Raw genomic sequence first — 10024 nt, 5'->3', positions numbered from 1 at the left:
CTATAGCTAGAATTTCTATTACAATACTGAATAATAAGGGTGATAATGGATATCCTTGCTTCACCCTGATCCTATTGGAAAGGCTTCTACTTTATTCTCATTATAGACAATGCTTGTACTTAATTTTGGACAAATACTACTTATCATTTTAAGAAAGCTCCGTTTATTCATATGTTTTCTAGCACTTAAAAAATAGGAATGGATGTTACATTTTGTGAAAAGCTTTTTCTGTATCTATTGAAATAATTGTATGATTTTTGTTGTTTTTGTTATTAATATGGTCAATTATGCTAATAGTTTCCTAATATTTAACCAGCCCTGCATTCCTGATATAAATCCCAACTGGTGATAGTCTATTATACTTGTGATATATTTCTGTAGTCTCTTTGCTAGTATTTTATTTAAAATTTTTGCATCAATATTCATTAGGGAAATTGGTCTATAGTTTTCTTTCTCTGTTTTTGCTCTTTCTGGTTTAAGTATCAGCACAAAATTTGTGTCATAGAAGGAATTTTGTGAGATTTCCTTTATCTACTTTTTCAAATAGTTTATATAGTATTGAAATTAATCGTTCTTTAAATGTTTGGCAAAATTCATTTGTAAAATCCATCTGGTACTGGATTGTTGTTGTTTTTTTCTTAGGGAGAGCATTTATGGATTGTTCAATTTCTTTTCCTAAGACACAGTTATTTTGGTATTTTATTTCCTCTTCTGTTAATCAGGGCAATTTACATTTTGATAAATATTCATCCATTTCAATTAAGTTGTCAGTTTTATTGGCATATAGTTGGGCAAAGTAGCTCCTAATAATTGTTTTAATTTCATCTTCATTGGTTGTGTATTCATCCTTTTCATTTTTGATATTGGCAATTTGGTTTTCTTCATTTAAAAAAATCTAATGGGCCAACGGTTTCTCTATTTTATTGTGTTGTTTTTTTTCCCTAAGACCAGTTCCTAGCGTTTTGTTATTGTTATTTCAATGTTTGGGGTTTTTTTACTTTCATTTTTATTAATTCCTCTTTGAGTTTTAGGATTTCTATTTTATGGTATAATTGGAGATTTTTAATTTGTTGCTTTTCTACTTTCTTTAGTTGCATGCCCAATTTATTGCTTATTTATTTATGTAAGTGTTTAGAGTTATAAATTTTCTCCTAAGAATTGCCTTGGCTCTATCCCATAAATTTTGGTATGTTGGCTTATTGCTGCCATTATCTTTATCTTATTATTGTTTGTTTCTATGATTTGTCTTTTAATCCACTAATTCTTTAGAATTAGGTTTTTAGGTTCCAGTTAATTTTTAGTCAATGCTTCAAAGGACCTTTATTGAATGTAATTTATTATTATTTATTGTTATTACATTGCTGTCCAGAAAAGGGTGAGTTTAATATTTCTGATTTTCTGCATTTGTTTGTGAGAAATTAATATTATACTATTGTGTTAATAACTAATTATTATTTTATAATTATATATTTACTTATAATTTATATTTCTAAATTTTATTATATATTATATAATATGTGATACATTATATATTTGTTTATATCTATATATTTATATTTATAGTTAATCCTTTTCCTCCTATTTTTGTTAAGACCCCACTTCTGAAAAGGCCAGTCAGTTTCTGAAATGCATGACTGAGTGTTATGATTACTCCTAGCCCTCAGGGCACCTGCTCTTTAACTAGATTGGGAGCCTGGCTTTTGTTTATGCCAAAGGCAGGAGCTAAACTAGGGTGGTTCTTTCTATCAAGAATTACCAAGAGCCGCTCATGTGACCCCCTTTATTAAAATTTGGGGTAACCTGGCTCATGAAGGAGAAAACTATCCAGAAACGTCCAGATGGAAATGACTTCTGCCAAGATTGCTGTAAACTGCCGAGCTTCATGATCAAGACATGTTCTCAGCAGGATAAGCCAAAGATTTTCTAACCCATCTCCTCATTAACTGTCCACCAAACAGGGCTGTGGTTCATTTGTCAAGAGTTCACTGTCAGAAGGAACACTTGATTTAAGGGGTTTCAGAGTTGTCTTTTCTTGTCTTTGATTACTGAGAGAAATCACTGACCCTCAATTTAGTGATTATTAGCTAGCCTTGTTAATAAATTGATTATTAATACCTAGAAACTTTTTCTCTTGGAATTTTATTTATGACATTTGTGAGGTTATGTCTTAATACATGACCAATATTTGTGAAGATGCCATGCACAGCTGGGAAAACGATAATCCTTTCTATTCTTAATCAATATTCTCCAGAGGTCTATCATATCTAACTTTTCTAACATTTTCTTCATCTCATTACTTCTTTCTTATTTATTTTATGGTTATATTTATGAGAGATAAATTGAGGTTTCCCAATTTATAGTTACACTGTCCATTTCCTCCTATATTTCACTGAACTTTTCCTTTTAATGTTTAGATTCCACGTCTTTTGGCATATACATGTTTAGGATTGATATTAATTCATTGTCTATGATACCACTTATCAAAATATAGTTTTCTCATCTCTCTTTTACTCAAGTCTATTTTTGCTTTTTCTGTGTCTGAGATCATGATTGCTCCCCGTCTTTTTCATTTCAGTTAAAGCATAATAGATTCTCTTCCAAGTTCCTATTTTAGTTCAGAGTATGCTTTTCTGTTTCAAATGTGTTTCTTGTAAACAACATATTGTTGAATTCTATTTTGTAATCCATTCTACTATTCTTTTCCATTTTACAGATGAGTTTAACCCATTCATGTTCACAATTATGATCAATAACTGTATATTTCCCTCCATCCTATTATTCTGTTAGGGGTGCATGGGCTATTCAGGGAGCACACCTGGTGTAGGGGCTTGGTGAGCCCTTTTCAGGGCTGCTCATCCACTGTGGGTGTTCACCCTCACCTAAGTCTTCCCTGTGGTTTCAAGAGGCTGTAGCATTCACAGCAGTAAACTGTCTCAGCAGATAGGCTAAACCAGGTTGAGGATAACTGACAGGCCTCAAACTGTTGGTGAGTTAGGGGGATGCCTGATAACAATTTGGTTTGACGGCCTTGAAGGTGATTAAATCGAGTGCTGTGAAGTGCTTGGAGCTTGGTCAGACATTGAAGACATCAAGGTCATCCATTGCATCCTGGGCCACTGCCAGTTGTCCTGACTTTTGTCTTGCCACTGGACTTTGATGACTCTGGAAGAGAGAGTGAGGCTGATGATTTTGTGCAATTCTGCTTCACTTAAATGCAATTCATGAGCAAGACAAGACATAGCTTGTGGTCACTGGTCCTCCTTGTAAATGAAGGACAAACAACTCCTGCCTCAAAAGTGTTTTGCTTCTGACCTCTTATCAACACCCCAAACCTCATTTCTCTTAGCTCCTTTCCCTCCTTTCTGCACTCAATATTTATATAGATATTCTTTCCTCCTTAAATAAGTTCAGATAAGAGTGAAGTTCAAACATTGCCCAATCCTCTTTCCCCATTTCTCTTCCATTATAAAAACTCTTCCTTGCATATTTCTTTTATGTGAGATCATTTTCGCCATTATTTCTCTCCCTTCCCCTAGTACATCCTTCTTTCTCACCCTTTCATTGTTCTTTTGAGATCATTCCAACATAAAAGACTCACACCCATGCCCTCTGTATAAGTAGACTCCTTCTAATTGCCCCAATAATGTTAAACGTTCTTAGAAATTAGTTGTGCTAATTCTTGGTTGTAATCCTAGCTCTTTTGTTTTCCAGAATATCATATTCTAAGCCCTCTGCTCCTATCAAGTGGTAGTTGCTAAATCTTAATGCGGCTCCATGGTATCTGAATTCTTTCTTTCTAGATGTTTATAGTATTTTCACTTTGATCTGGGGTAACTGGAATGTAACTATAATATTCCTAGGACTTTTAATTTTGGACTTCTTTCAGGAAATGATTAGAGGATTCTTAATTTCTACTTTGCCCTTTGGTTCTAAGATATTTGCTCAGTTTTCCTTTATAATTTCTTGAAATATGATGTCAAGGCTTTTTTTAAACCATGGCTTTCAGGTATTCCAATAATTTTAAAATTACCTCTCCTAGCTCTATTTTCTATATTAGTTATTTTTTCTATAATATATTCTATACTTTTTAGGTGTTTTGACTTTGTTTTGTTTCTTGGGGTATCATGGAGTTATTAGCTTTCACTTCTAATTTTTAAGAGTTATTTTCTTTAGGGATATTTTGTACCTCTTTAACCATTTAGACATTTCTGATTTTAAGGGGGTATTTTCTTCAGTATTTTTTTGTGCTTCTTTTACCAAGCTGTTATTCTCTTTTGAATTTTCTGGCAATGTTCATACACAGTGTTGTCCCTATTATCTCTACTTTACAGATGATGAAAATGAGGCAGGAAAATGTCACTGATGAAGTAAGTTAGTGACAAAACCACAACCAAAACCTTTACCTAGAATAGCCCATCCATAATCCATTCTTTTTCTTTTCTTTTTTTTTTTTTTTTTTGTTTTTTGGTGAGGCAATTGGGGTTAAATGACTTGCCCAGGGTCACATAGCTAGTAAGTGTTAAGTGTCTAACGTCGGGTTTGAGCTCAGGTCCTCCTGAATCCAGGGCCAGTGCTCTATCCACTGCGCCACCTAGCTGCCCCCCATAGTCCATTCTTAATCATCAATAGGTGCTTTACCTGGCCTTTAAGTTCCCTGTCTCCTGCTCTATAGAGCTGTCTTTTGCAATGCTTCATTTATGCTTATCAATACTGCTTTATTAAGGTGGATTCTTTAAGAAGTGGAAATCACTGAGGTCAAGCTTCAAAAATAATAATAGCAATGGGAAATCAGAATTTTGGTCTGGAGCTAAAGTACTAAAGTTTTGCAGAGAATTTTTATAAACACACTTGGATACTTCTTACAAGTGCACATCCTTAAGCACATTGAAAAGTTTTGCAATACCAACAAGTTTAACTCTGCTTTATTCCTCTGAAGCCCAAAGAAGTTTATTTGGTCAAGATTATTGCTGGAAAGTTGGTGTCTTACTAAGACTCCAAATCCACTGACATCCAGAGGTCATGGTTTTTCCACTACTCATGGGCTCTAGTTATGTGGGACAATAACAAGGTAATCTGAAGGAAGTAAAAATATTGAATTCTATTAATTTTACTTATCTTGACAAGATGTAGGCAAAAGGTATTATCATTATCCTTATTTTACAGATGAGGAAACTGAAGCAAACAGATGTTAAGTGACTTACCCAGTGAAACACAGCTAATAAGTGTCTGAAGCCAAATTTGAACTCAGGTCTTCTGACTCCAGGCCTGGCTTTCTATTCACTGTGGCAATTAAAATGTAGGGCATCTTCAGCAGATGCCCTAGTATCAACCATCTTGTATGGTGAATGGAAAGCAATGGAAACATGAAAGATACAAAATACATAACAATCAGGCTACAAACTGCCAAGCACAGCTTTTATTTCCACAAAATTCTGATATTACATGAAAGGAAAAAAGAAAAAAAAAAAAGAAAACCCAAGTTGTTGCATAGAGGTGACACTGTAACCTATATTCTAAAAACAATGAATTCGCAATCTCCCTTCAGATAACTGAGAAAAGGCACATTAAAATGCCTAATGTTAACTTTCTTCCCAAGATAAAATTAATAAATTCTTATGTGTTTTTTTAAATTTGTCTCAGTCAATATAATGATGCTACACAGAAGGGAAAAAAGATGGAAATAGTATTGGAGAGGCTGAAGGAGGACAGGCACATTAATACACTGTTGGTAGAGCTGTGAATTGGTCTAAACATTCCAGAAAGTTATTTGTAATTATGCTTAAATGTGACAATAATGCCTATACCTTTTGACCCAAAGATCCTACAACTAAGATTATATCCCAAAGAAGTCAAAGAAGGAAAGAAAAACTTCATAGACCAATATGTTTTGTGTAAGTACAGACTTTGGGGGGAAAAATGAATGCCAGCTGGTTGAGAAACAGCTAAACAAAATGTGGTACATAAATGTAATAAAATATTCCAGAACATAAAAAACAACAAATTTGAAGATATCAGAGGTTAAACTAACCCTGGTGTTAGAGGAACTGATGGTGACCTAAATTGAATCAGGAAAAGAAAACACACAATAAGTGCAACACAAACATAAAGAATAACAACAACAACAAAACCAGATCATCTGTAAAATTATAAATATCAGTTTTTGCCCAGAAAATAACTAAGAAAATATACTTCCTTTCCTTCATGGTAGACGTGGATTGGGGATAGCTAGGTGGAGCAAGTGGATAGAACCCTGGCCCTGGCACTGGCCCTAGAGTCAGGAGGATTTGAGTTCAAATTTGATTTCAGACACTTATTAGCTGTGAGACTTTGGGAAAGTCACTTAAACCTAATTGCCTAAAATATCTGGAACCGTGTCCAGTCGTATGTTGCTACTGGACCCAGGTGGTTTTGGAGGAGAGAGTAAGGCTGGTGCACAGCCCTCCCTCACTTAAATCCAATTCACTAAAAAAAGCCAAAACAATTCACTGCAAGTCATGGCATCACCCCAGTGTCAGGGTCCTCTTTGAGAATGAAGGAGAAACAACAACAGAAGTGAAGGACTATGGCTATACTACCCTCTACGGTCAGTTTCCATAGATTGTTTTGGTTGATTTTGCTCAATTGTTTTTTTTTATTTTCTTTTTAAATCTTTGTCACAAGGGGCAATAGTGATATAGTGAATAGAAAGCTAGTCTCAGAGTTAGAAATGGATTAATAAATATTTATCAAATGCTTACTTTGTATGTTTGAGATAGAAACAAAAGAATTAAACAGTCTCTATTCCTAAGGATCATATGTTGTTGTTTGTTTGTTTGGTTGGTTGGTTTTTATGGTGAGGCAATTGGGGTTAAGTGACTTGCCCAGGGTCACACAGCTAGTAAGTGTCAAGTGTCTATGGCTGCATTTGAATTCAGGTACTCATGAATCCAGAGCTGGTGCTCTATCCACTGTGCCACCTAGCTGCCCCAAGGATCATATGTTGTAATATAGAAGAAAACAAGAATGTGAAGATAAACAGAGAATAAATGTTTTAAATTGTTTAAATACAAGATAATTTAGGATGTAGGACACTAATTGTTGGGGGTGGTGAAGATTCACAGAGCCCATGTAGAAGGTGGTGCTTCAAGGAAGAAAGGTATTCTAATGAATTGGAAGTGAAGAAGGAGTACCTTTCAGAAATGGAGGATAACTAGTGCAAAAATAGAGAAGGGAGATGGAATGTCCAATATGAACAACAAAAAGAAGGTCAATTTGGCTGGAATTCAGAGTGCAGCAGAAGAGTGATATGCCTTGAGGCAGGAAAAAGTGGTTGGTACCCACTTTCAATTTAATTTCCCCTCAGATACAAGTATATGTCCTTTCATATCCCTAGGCAACTCATTAAACCTCACAATACCACCAGGCAAGGCTATAAGTTGCAGAGCATGAGGGTATCCAACAGGCCTATGGTGAGTTAGAGGATGTCTATCTCAAGTATGTGAAGATTTCTACCTGGTGGAATGTGGAGATAAGAACAATGTGTTACCCCTTCCAGGAAGGCAGCTGAAGCAAAATGCTTTAGGGCTTAGTTGGGTATTCAAAATGCTAAGGTATCCACTACATCTTTGGATGTCCAGTCATCTGGACTTTTGTCCTGCCAATGGATTTTGATAACTCTGGAAGAGAGTGACTGACCAATTCACATACAAGTTAAGACGTCATCCTTATTGGTCTTCTTTGAAACGGAAGGACAACTATCAGCTAAATTTGTATCAGTGGAGTCCTCAAGAAAAATAATCTTTGTTTCTGGGGAAACACTTGCCAAGTTGTTAATGGTATATATTTGGACGTGAATATGATGTAAAAACAAAAGGCATCAAGAACATTTCATTTTTTTAAATGCCTAATGTATATGTGCCCATATCTATCTGCAAGATTATGCAATTCTAAAAAATAAACTATATAAAACACAGGAGCATACAGAAGAATGAAGGAACTCACAATTTTGGTATCTCCTTCACTCAATAAGTTAAGTCCTTGAAAATGAACATTTATCCACAAAAAGTCAAAGTTGGGAGGACGCTTAATAAAAAACAGAAACAAACAAAAAAAGCTCTTTACAATGTCTAACTTCCTAAAGAAATTAAGGCCCAAAGAGAGGAAGTTAATGCTTGGCTTATCAAAAAACCAGAACTAGGACAAAATTGAGTATGCTGATTTAATTCGCCCGTTTTAATAGAGAATGGTGAATTTTTTAAAAATCCGGAACATCAATGTAGTGCCAAAGAATCTGGTAATTGTCTTGTTTCCATATCCACTTCCTCCCTTTTCTAATCGTCACTTAAATAAGAAAGATAATCCATAAAGCAATGAGACTATGCATGAAAGCTAATGCAATTCCAAGTCATGGATGGGCATGGTGAAAAACAAAAACATTAAATTTAGAAGTGGCTCGTGCCTTCGCAAGCAGGAAAATAGGTGTTAAATATCTTTTCATAGTTCACGGAACGAGGAAACAAACTACGAACAGTGAAAGGAGGGAATCTTCAGCTCCAGCACAAGGCCTGGATTTCTAAAAAGGAATTCGTGGGGATAATTCAAGTTTACGCTGAGGCGCACCAGTGAAGGAACTTCCCCCACCCCACCCCCGCCCCACTCCTCCCCATATCGAGAGGGCTTCTGAGCAGGAAATGGACTAGGAGTCATTGTGCATGTGCAATTCTGCTGCTAATTCATCACACAGACAAGGAATAGTCAAACTAAAGGAGAGAAAGAAAGTGTGTCCCTCTGGGCTCAAGGTCTGTGGCTCTAAGTATTTTGCACCCCTTCTGCAGTCAGTGTACCCAGCGACCCTGGGAGGCAGGTGGGCGGGAGGTGGGAAAGAGGAAGTGTGAGCTTCTCCACTCCGCCACCTTCCAAGCATGCGCGAATCCACCAGCAAGGGAGCCTTCAGGGTAACTTCTTTCTTTGTTGTCCAGCCATATGGCTGGTCACTGTCTCATACACCACAGCCACCCCTCATCGCCCCACCCCCGGTAACCCGATAAGAGAAGGAGGAAGGAAGGAGGGAAGGAACGAAGAAAGGTGAAAGTGACTTTGGTGCCCCTCTACCCAGTTGTTTGCGAAAATTAAGACAACCAAAAAAACAAAACCCCAAACAAAACAAACTCAAGAATAACGAAAGAAGACACGTTTGTAATGGCTCAGGTTTTTTTTCCTTTAACAAAACAAAAAAAAAAACGGCGGGGCGGGGGCGGCGAAGAGACGCTATTTATTAGACTTAACAATCTTTCTAATACCTTTCTCATCACAGCACAAATGCAACTTCCTACATTGCCTCTTCTACTATACATCCAAATATCAAGTGTCAGCAACCTGGTGGTCTAGAAAGTGATCAATTTGTATAAAATCAATCAATAAACATTCATTAAGCACCCATTATGTGCCAGGCCCTCCACTATGGCGGGGGGTGGGGGGGATCCTCAATGAAAAAAATTGTTTACCTTAATAACGTAAGAAGTAATCATGTCCTTTATGGAAGAGTTTGCTTATCCTAGTGGGTAGCAGGAAAGCAGCCAAGATCCACAACTATAGAAAGGGGGCGGGGGGGGGGCGGGGAGAGGGAGGTTAATCAGCTCAGTTTTGAAGGATATGGGTAGAAGGTGAACGAAGAAACAGCCGGCGACCTTCGGAGCAGGAACCTAAAGGGCGGTTCTAAACAGCTCTAAGCTTCCTCTCAATAGCAGATTGCACCAGAAATCTACCCCCAAAATGAAACCCCACGTCAGCCCCGCACCCTCATTCCCTCTCACTGGTCCTGCATTTCACATTAACTGATATGGGGGCTGGTCTTCGTGATTTTTTAGATATTCTCCCCCAGGATCAACTGTCAGCCGTTCACATGTACGGTTTAGTAGGGCTTGAACAAGAAAATTCACTCCATTCTTTCTCTTCCTGGTTTTTACTCACCATCCTTCTTCCCAGCTCGAAATAGCCAAAGCACAGTCACTGAACTACACTCATCCATCACTTGGTGGCACTGCTG

General features: G+C 36.8%; 1 long non-coding RNA gene across 1 annotated transcript; it reads right to left on the bottom strand.

Moving 5' to 3' along the window:
- Window positions 1–1555: 1555 nt before the first annotated feature.
- On the bottom strand, window positions 1556–9576 carry LOC122729486. Its single transcript, XR_006353329.1, has 3 exons — window positions 9483–9576; window positions 5202–5333; window positions 1556–3162 (listed from the first exon to the last, which is right to left on the bottom strand). It is a non-coding gene; the product is annotated as an uncharacterized LOC122729486 (long non-coding RNA).
- Between the last annotated feature and the right edge of the window lie 448 nt (window positions 9577–10024).

Source organism: Dromiciops gliroides, chromosome 5, assembly GCF_019393635.1.
Source record: "Dromiciops gliroides isolate mDroGli1 chromosome 5, mDroGli1.pri, whole genome shotgun sequence".
In the NCBI taxonomy this organism is placed as follows: Eukaryota; Metazoa; Chordata; class Mammalia; order Microbiotheria; family Microbiotheriidae; genus Dromiciops; species Dromiciops gliroides.
This window is presented reverse-complemented; position numbering and strand designations above follow the sequence as displayed.